The sequence below is a fragment of the Pleurodeles waltl genome, chromosome 4_1 (genome assembly GCF_031143425.1).
Source record: "Pleurodeles waltl isolate 20211129_DDA chromosome 4_1, aPleWal1.hap1.20221129, whole genome shotgun sequence".
Taxonomy (NCBI): domain Eukaryota; kingdom Metazoa; phylum Chordata; class Amphibia; order Caudata; family Salamandridae; genus Pleurodeles; species Pleurodeles waltl.
The window spans coordinates 710,519,292-710,529,488 of NC_090442.1; the positions used below are offsets into that span (position 1 = coordinate 710,519,292).

Here is a 10,197-nt window from a genome sequence, read left to right on the forward strand (position 1 = left end):
GGGATTGTGCATTGTTTATGAGTTTGCTGCAATTCTTGTCTGTTTTACATCATTTTTATCCCCACAGCTACCCCAGCCAAGGTCACTGGAGAGGAGCTGCCACCACTATCCAGTCCCCCAACAGAAGAGGCCCACAGTGATGACAGTAACTCTGGACTTCAGGATTTAGATGATCTACCTGGACCATCAGGGACCACCGGACAGTCGGTCACCCAAGCCCAGTCACAGACCACCACAGAGCCGCCCCCATCAGGAACCACCACCACAGCACCCACCCAGCATACCCATACCTCTGTCCCCAGGACACGTCAATCAGCAGTGTGCCCACCTGGATAGGGACCCCCAGGCCACACCTTGTGCACAAGACAATTATGGACCTGGGGTCAGTGGCAGTAGGCACACCATTCAGGGGAAAGAGGCACAGGCCACCAGGGATACTGGGAGGGCTGCTGTGCGCCGGGGGAGGACAGAACCAGGGAATCGACTCTCCAGGGGGCACTCTCTGAGATTCTGGGAGCCTACCAACATTCCCAGGACACGTTGGGCAGGATCCCAGACAACGTGCAGGAGAACAGGCGGCTGCAGGAGGGACAGTATCGGGGATCAGGGAGGACTTGCGGGCCATTAACACCACCCTGTTCTCCATAGCAGGGGTGCTCACAGACATGAACAACATAATGAGGGAGGCAGTGTCACACCAGCGGGCCCCTACCACTAGCTAGTCATCTGAACAGCCCTCCACTTCCACTGTCGCTAGTGGCCAGGAGGCCCCGCCACAGGACCAACAGGCCACCAGCACCCCTCCCCCGGCAGAAGGTGAACTACCCTGCAAACGTTCTCTGCGAACCAGACAGAAGACAGAAACACTTGCCAAGACCACCGCCAGGAAATGAGACTCTCCTGATTGTCACCCTTGTGTCCCACTCAGTCACCTTGTCCACCTTGAACCGCCATTGCTCCCCTTCCTGTGTCCCCATGAACAATTCACCTGTGCTACAAACAGACTGGAACAATACCCTGGACTTTCCTCCATCATCACCCCATTCCATTGGACTTTCCCCTCCATATTTTAGCACTACAATAAACACCCTTGGACAAAGCTTGACTACTAGTATTTCATGTATTGCAAATTTGTATTGATTGAAACAGCTACAACCATTGCAAGTGAACTGTACATAGAATGAGCATAGAATTAATGACCTGTAGCTGGCTGTTATGATCACACCAGGAGAATGTGTCATATCACCAACATCTGCAAAATGAATATCCAGAGGTAATCGTAAGTAGGGCAGAGAAGTGAGTAATGCCAGCATGGCAATGCCACACAGAATACAATAGTCATAGAAATGTAAAGTTGCACGGTCTCACCTGTGTCATTCGAAGTACTGACGTATCAAAGATGTTCTGTTGTCCACATTTTCATCCTCTGCCCCCTCATCCTCACTGTCCTCGGGGTCCACTGCTGCCACAGGGGCATCTCCAGTCTCCTCCTCCTGCACAAAAGGTACATGGCGTCTGAGTGCCAGGTTGAGCAACATTCAGCATGCCACTACTATCTGGCAGACCTTCTTGGGTGAGTAGCACAGGGAGCCACCTGTTAGATGGAGGTACCGGAACTTGGCCTTCAGGATGCCAAAGGTCCTTTCAATTATCCTTTTGGTTCGCCCATGTGCCTCATCATAACATTCTTCTGCCCTTGTCCTGGCATTCCTCACAGGGGTCAGCAGCCATGATAGTTTTGGGTAACCAGAGTCACCTGCAAATATTGAGGGACAACATTTAGCCACACACTATCCAGTTTGGCCAACACCATAGGCATACATCAACATATACTGGGTAGGAACCAGGGCTCACCTATTAGCCACACCCTGTGTCTCTGTAGTTGGGCCATCACATTTGGGATGCTGCTATTCCTCAGGTCAAAGGCATCATGAACCGACCCAGGATACTTAGCATTGACGTGAGAGATGCACTGGTGCGCCAGCCAAGCACACCATCTGCACATTCATGGAGTGGAAACTCTTACGATTCCTAAACACCTGTTCATTCTAAGGGGGGGGTCACAAATGCAATATGTGTTCCATCAGTCGCACCTATTATATTGGGGATATGTCTCAATGCATCGAATCCGGCCTTCACAGTGGCCCAATCCTCATCCTGGGGGAAAGCAGTGTAGCTGCACATGTGTTTTATCAGGGCAGACAACACTCTTGTTAGCTCATTTGAGAATACTGGCTGTGACATTCCTGCTGCCAAGCCCACTGTCACTTGGAAAGAACCAGTTAGCAGGAAATGGAGCACTAGTAGCACTTGCCCAAGAGGGGGGATCCCAGTGGGGTGACGGATAGCAGATATCAGGTCAGGCTTCAATTAGGCACACAGTTCTGTGATTGTGGCCCTGTCCAGTCTATAGGGGAGTATTATGTGCCTGTCCTCCAGGGTAGCCAAGTCCATCAGGGGTCTGTACACTGGGTATGTCTCCATCTACTGTTCATCCGCAGCAGTAGGTATCTAAGGAACACAAGTGAGTAGGCTGTCACAAACTGAACAATGGAGCCACAACAGCAGTCCGCAATGTGTAAACATGTTATGGAACAGTGTAATTAGTGAAGTATGTGCCTATTTATCCTGTGACGCAGCAATAATCTAAAGGCCTGTTCACCCCCCCTGAAATGGCGACTGCCTGTCCTGTGTGTAGGGACAAATGGAAGTGAGGTAATGCCGCTGACGTTGTGCGCCGTGGTGGTAGACGGTTGTGAACCACCGTGCAATTCCTCATTGGTTAATGTTGGGCCCTATGGTGTACAGTGGCGAATGGTGATCTACACTGGTGGTGATGGTATGCACCGCTGCGGACATGACTGCTGTTTTCTCTCTGATTCCTCACTTGTTTCCTGACCTTCCATAGGAGAGGACCTACATTGCATGTGCTGCTGTTACCTGTGTCTGGAACCTACCATGGCCCGTGTTACCGGGGAAAGGGCCCCAGTCTTCACTTCAGAGGCGTTGGAGCGACTGGTGGATGGGGTCCTACCCCTGTACGGACTGCTGTATGGGCCTCCAGACCAACAGGTGAGTACACCTTGTGCACAGTGCATGTGCCATGAATGCATGGAGTTGTGTGTGAAGGCCTTGTGTAAGGGGGGTGGGTGAATATCCTCTTGGCGGTGTGCATGTTGCGGGCTGGGCTATGTGTGTGCCAGTGGTGATGCAAACGGGTATGGTGGGCCATTTGTGTGACAGGCTGGTGTTCTTCTGTGTGTATTGTCTCTGCAGGTCAGCGCCCATCAAAAGAAGGGAATATGGCGTACCATCGCCAAGGACTTGCGGACCCTGGTGATCTATGGCAGGTAGAACACCTACTGTCGCAAACGGTAGGAGGACTTGAGACGCTGGGCACAAAAAACCACAGAGGCTCAGCTGGGGATGGCCTCCGAACGAGGGAGGGGTGCCCGTTGGACCCGGACCCTCCTGATGGCCCGCATACTGGCGGTGCCCTACCCTGAGCTGGATGGGTGCTTGAGGGCATCACAGAAACCACAAGGGGGTGAGTACAGTGCCTAGCATTACAACTTACGGCTGGTGGGGTGGTATCCAGGTGGTGGTTGTGTGTCCTTGGGTGCCCCTAGTCCAGGCCACGCATAGCAGCGTAGGTCCTCTGGTGGCTAAGGGTTTGAATGGGAAATACTGCTTACCTAGCTTGTTAGTAATCACTCCTGGGCAGGGCTGCGTGGGTCCCAGGTGTGCTGCAGTTGGTGGTGTGTGCCCCTCCTCATTCCTTGGTGACTAGTCATTTCACTGGTAGTGCCATGCGTAGTGCGTAGGCCTGTTCCCTGTGTGTGAGGGTCCTGTGTGCGCCAACGGTGGTGTTGGTGCAGACATTGACCCTGTGTATCCTTTGTCTCTCTCTCCCCCCTTTCTTTTGTTTTCCTCCAACTATTGAACTCCCATGTGGGATCTCACTCTGTGTCAAAACAGCAAAGTAAGGGTTTTGGTGTGTCTGCCAAAGGAGGGTGACGGTTGCGATCAGAACTAGGAGGTGATTTAGGTTTGGGTCAAGTTGGCTATTAATGCATCTTCAGGCACCATTTTGGGAGGCGGTGTAGTAGGGCTCATAACATGGCCAGAGCCTGGTGAATATTTCTCCCTTCGGTGGGTGTACGCTAGTGATGGTTACATAATTTTGATCAGCTCAGTATCTGATTTCTTGCTGTCCAAATCTGTATTGCTTGTCATTGTTATGTGGAGTTGTTTGCTGTCCCATGGAGGAGCTTCAAGAACAGGTGGCCATCTTTAAAGGGCAGACCATGCACCTACCTCCCTCATGTAACGGGTCACAAAGCACAGACAGTTGAATTTCTGCCTGAGGTTATTAGAAAAGAAACTCTAGTGATAAAATACATATTTCATAAACGATATGAAAACTAGACATAGAAAGAAAGTGACTAATGAAATTCAGTATTTAGTGTAGAACAAATAGTGCACGTTAGATTATGCTACAGTGTTACTTGTTATTGCCAAACTCTGAATACAGCAAACCCTCATTCAGAGCACTTTCAAATACAGGTGGAATATACATATGTAATAATGAGTGATTGTACTTTAGGGCACTGTAGTGGTTTACTTGAAAAAGTATACTAAAAGGAGTAGAAAAGAGCTATGAGGGGAATGCGATGTGATAACAGATAGAACAACCTTGCATTTAACAAACATGGCACTAGAGGTCACAAGTTTTTTTTTTTTTTTTTTTTTTAAACGGAATGAGCCTAAGGCACAACTGTGTTTTCGCACATCGCGGAAAACAAAAACCTGGAAAAGAATTGCACAAGACTATCAACTATTTTGTATGCATGCTAATAATATTTCCATAAAATGTAATGATGACTTTATAAAATAATATTTGTCCTTATTGATTTACAATCAAGAAGTGTAATGCATTAGTGTGGCATTACTGTAGAATTATCTAAAACATCTGACGGTTTGTTGTAAGGCATGGGTGTCATGACTGAAAAAGAAAAAAAATAGAAAAGGACAATACATATTTTTCAGATAAAAAAAAAATATATATATATATTGACCAACCAGTCTCTGTCACCGATGGGCACTACGTTTTTAGCATTGTTGTGTAACAGTGTAGATTTTGCTGCCTCTCTTGATGTCACAATTATGACCTATATGTATTCATAACCTGACAATAATGTGTGTTCTACCTGATACACTCAACATCAAAAATTAAGTGCATTCAATGTAGTGTTAGGAAAAGTGTATACTGTGTTCCTTAGCTTTATTAAATTTAATATAATAATTGAATGTATTTGTATAATCATCCTCTTGTTATTTGAATGTATTTGCATTAGAAACGATTACAATTTATGTAAGGTATACATTAATGTTCACTGTCTATAAAGTTGGCAAATGTGGTTCTCAACCACATTTACCTTCATGTACTGACAACTTATTTCATTCATATTTAACATGATGTTTTACTTGAATCTATGTAATTGAGATTTATATAACTGTAGAAATTTTACATGGGCACAATAAGAAATTAAATGTGCATTGCTGAATAATGTTTAAAGTTGACATTACTAGGTCTGAATTTATTTAACATGGGAAACTGTTCTTCATTTTCTGCTAACATGTAATTTCATTGCAGGTGCATTCACATGAAGTGTTAGTTTATACAAAGATGTCCTATTCTTTTACTAACAGTGTCTGAGAGGAAGACTTTGAAGGTAGTACATGGAGAAACCAAGAGTGAGATGACTGGCCCGTATTCATACATCTTGCAAATGATGTCCAGAGGATCAAGGACACCAGCGTTCTCAGGACTGCCCTGGGAGCAAAGAGTGATGTTGCAAGTTACACCATGGGACAGGAGAATACAATATAGCTTGTGGTGGCATGACCAAGAAAGGTGTTACCTGATTGGGGCATTGATTTTATGCATGCTTTCCCCTGGAGTTTGAGAGGTACAGACCTATGTTTTTCCCTTCTGTCCCCTGTGGTTTGCTGTGTGTGGCTTAGGCTTAAACTTAACTTCCTAAGAGGACTCTTGACTGAGCTTCTGAAATGCTGACACCTTCCTTTTTAATTTTCCATTTATTTTTCCTTATATTTGCTCCTTGCCTTTTGCCCTTATGTCTTCTTAGTTAGATTTTTTCCTTTTTGCAACAGCTTAGGCTTCTGGGAGACTTCCCTCATTTGCTCATAGTTCAACTTAGCTAGATGATTTCAACTTGCACTAATGTGTAAGAAAACTGACCAGTTATTGTTTTCTGAGCATCAGATACTTCTTTTGATTTTCTGGATTGCAGTTGACAGAATTTTTGGTTTGTCTTATGCTAATTAGTCAAAATTTCGTCTGATGATTTAGTTACCAGATTGCTATTCTGTTAACTTGTAATAAAACCCTTTAACTTTATTTCTGATCCGGGTTTTCATTGTGTGGTCAAATTGGTTACACTGTAAATTAATGCTGACATCCTCTTGCAGGGAAAAAGATTATCAACCTCAAGAAAAGAGTATACAAAATGCTCCATCAGGTGCATTTTGTACACAAGCAGAATGCCTTCATTCAGAGTCAAGTGAGCTGACCCTTTGCCCCTCCTTGCATACTGTGGCTGTTGGTGGTAGCAAAATGTGAATGACACTGCAACTGAACAATGGATAAACAGGGCTTACTGGGAAGCCTCTGTATGTATAAATGTATGTAGGTATGTAAGTCTTTTTTGGGGGGTAGAAGAAAAGGTCCAGGCTAATGCAACACCTAAAAAGAGCCAATAAAACACTGGGAGGCCATCAAAAACTTCCAGAATCTTTCAAAAGATCTGTTTAAAATCCCTGCTAGAAGAGCTGGAAGATGAGACGTCTTTGTAATATTGCTGATGTTCAGTGGCACCCATACATGGGAATGTACTCCAAGTGCCTGGTTCAGTACCTAACAGGGCAAGGTAACAGCCATCTCTAAAAGACAAAACAGAGAAGGGTGAATTCTTTCATACAGTTTGGAGTTGTCGATCTATCCATTTTTTTGATGCAGTGGTTTTGCTTCTCTTGGAGTGCTTGGCCTACCCTATCAACCACACCACTCAAATAGCTGTTTGTTGCATTGTGATTTATATGTACATATTGCATGTGACTGAGTAATGGTTTGGTTTGATTTCTACATTATTTGGGATGGTTCTCTTTCATGGAATGTAGATTGCATGCTAGTTGGACACTAGCTGTCTTCATGGCAGGACAGTTTTGCTTTGCTGCAAGGAATGATAAAGCATTTCCTTCATTCTTAAGTGGAGTCTTTTCAACAATTGGCAATGACCTGCAGAGGCACACTGCCAAATGGATGCAACACAAGAGCATATTGCCTCTGAGAACCTGTGAATTACATGTTTTAAACTCCTGTTTGGCTAATCTTTACATCTAGAAAGAACACAGAAAGAGCTTGGATTAGCCCACAGTGAACCTACCTACAGCCGTGAGTGTATTTATTGTCCTCTTACTCACTTTTGGGAGCATCTAAGACTATTTGATTTCCTATAGGCTTGTGCTTCTATGGCGTACAAGGGAGCATGTCCTATGATCTCATGCACTCTTCTTCAGTGACTCCTTGCCACCACACATGTCCTTGAGTGCAACTATGTGCCTCGAGCCACCACAGCACAACCTACTTTGCATTCCTGAGCGCGACCTGTTTGTTTCGAGCACACTGGAGCGTACACGCTGTACATGGCATATAGGAATACAAGAAACATCAAAGATGCAACGGTGAATTTGATTGGCTGATTCTGCGTCCAAATTGAGGATGCAGTGGTGATTGGCTGATTTTACTACCTTTCCCATTGGACTGTGTATTGTAGTAAACCAGACAACGATTTTGATTGGCTAAACCCTCATAACTTCCTTGGATTGTACTGTGCTACTATTTGTGGATGTATATTTTCACTTCCAGTATCTCATATTGGCCATTATGGTGGATACGTATCTTTAGGACTATTGGTGTGTTTGTTTATAACTTTGTGGGCCTCTCAGGAACTGGATAATGTTTTTTGTTCTTTAGGTCTTGTGGAGCTTGTTGTTCCTGGTCAGTATTTAAATTTGATACCCGTTTATTGGTAGTTTGAGCTACATATACATAATGCAGTTTGACCCTCCATCCACATTTTTACAGTGCAAGGGAGAACCTCCCATATTTTGGAAAGGTGAGTTTATCACATATCTGAAAGCTACTGATGGTGAAAGGATGGGAGCAGAATGGAAGAAAACCATCCTGTTGCGTTGTTTGGGTTCAGAAGGTCAAGTTGTGTCTCGAATACTACCCCAGGTTGTACCTTCGGATGGTCAAGGAGATGTTGATGTATATGAGGAAGATTATTGAGAATGGATTATAGACTCAAACCCACGACCAGCATTCCTTTAAACAGATTCAAATTTTATATGAGGGCGCAAAAGGATAGGGAATCATTTGATGAATTTTTGACAGCCCTGAAAGCTTTGTCTATGATATGTAATTTTGGCCCTATGACTGATGAGATAATTAGGGACCAAATTATTGCTCATGTGAAGAGCAAAAAAACACAGGAACAATTGTGGGTCATGGAGGATCCTAGGTTGCAGGATGCTATTTCTATGTTGAAAGCTTTCGAATTATCTGAAAAATGGATGTCATGTGAAGAGTACTAGTATGCAAGCACATTGTGCTAAAGAAGTGTGTGTTGTGAACCATTCGTAAGAATGCAGTGTGGAAGTGTGTAATGTGGGTGGTTCTCATTCAAGTAGTTCTAATGTGACTAAGAAAACAGAGAGATCACCATGCCATTTCTGACAATGGGCTGGTTTTGCATTTCACAAATAGTGATTTCCAATTAGGAAATCACTATTTGTGAAATGCAAAACCAAGGATGGCTATGGGCAAAATAGGTAGGATGTTATAGTTTTATCAAAGACACAAACTAGGATCGTTGCAGTGGGACCAATGGATTTTGTAAAGTATATAAAAATCGCGGCAGGATCATCATTTTAAAGAACGCTATAAGACCTCATATATTCAGGGGAAGAGAGCGCCACCTCATCAGATCTTCAGTCGCACGTTGTGTTAATGGTTGCAAGTTAAGGGCCCCAGTCAAATCAGGAAGCAGTTTCACCCAGATACCCAGGTATATAAAACTAAAGCACCTGATGGGCATAGTGTCTTGTCAGGCAAAGCAGTTTTGCGATGACGACAGGGGCACAGTCACAGATTTAAGATGGTTTACTCGGAGGCCTGATGCCTCCGCAAGGCATTTCAGTAGGTGTAAAGATGCATGGTTTACTGTTAATCGGATCTACCAGGTGAATTAGGACATCATCTGCATAAAGCGCTATGCAGTCACTATGGTCTTTTCCGCAATTCCATCCCTTGAACAGGGGGTCTGTTCTTACTATGTGTGCAAGCGATTCCATTGCCAGGGCAAACAGGAGGGGGCTAGTGGGCAACCCTGAGGTGTGCCGTGGCATATGGGAAAGGCCTGGGATAGAGTACCAGTAATCAGTACCCGGGCTTTAGGGTTGACATATAGCGCCCGCACCAGCCTGCTAAAACGGGACCCATCCTGACCCACTTTAACACCAGCTGCATGTAGCTCCAGTCCACTTAATCAAATGCTTTTTCGAAATCCACAAGAAGTCAGGTGAGGTCACCTGGCAGCCGGTGACGGTGAGCCAATGCCACCTGGAGTCCGCAAATACAATAGTGCATGCCACGCTTTTCCATGAATCCACACTAGGGGTATACCAGGGTAGATAGTATCAGCTTGAGACGAGCAGCCAGGATTGCAGCAAAAAAAATGTACATCTCTGTTTATAACCGAAATGGGTCGATAATCTGCACACGCCCAGGATGGAGGCTGGGTCTTGGGGATCACCACTATGGTGTCCATAGCCATCCCCGAAGGAAATTAGCCCGTATGGTCCACTTCTTTATATAGAGCCAGAAGTCTAGGCATCAGGATCTCATGGAATTTTACATAATATTCAGCTGGAAGGCTGTCTGGTCCTGGGGTTTTCCCTTGGGCTAAACCTGAGATAGTCTTCGTGATTTCCATACTGGAAATGGGTTCATCTAGGGCATCCCTCTCAGTCAGAGGTAATGTGAGAAGAGAGACGTCATTGAGGAACTGGGCCGAATACTCTGGGTCAACCACCGACAAGACAATACAG

General features: G+C 45.0%; 1 protein-coding gene across 12 annotated transcripts in view; it reads left to right on the forward strand.

Annotated features, from left to right (window-relative positions):
* ANKRD16 (ankyrin repeat domain 16) overlaps positions 1-6,424 on the forward strand; it is a 197,135-nt gene extending 190,711 nt beyond the window's left edge. For 11 of the 12 annotated variants that reach the window (XM_069229281.1, XM_069229283.1, XM_069229287.1 and 8 more), the window contains one exon: positions 5,713-6,424. The gene's annotated coding sequence lies outside the window, so the exon portion shown is untranslated. Of the gene's footprint in view, positions 1-5,656 lie in introns of all 12 variants that reach the window. The other variant, XM_069229280.1, reaches the window with a different exon arrangement.
* The last annotated feature ends 3,773 nt before the right edge of the window (positions 6,425-10,197 follow it).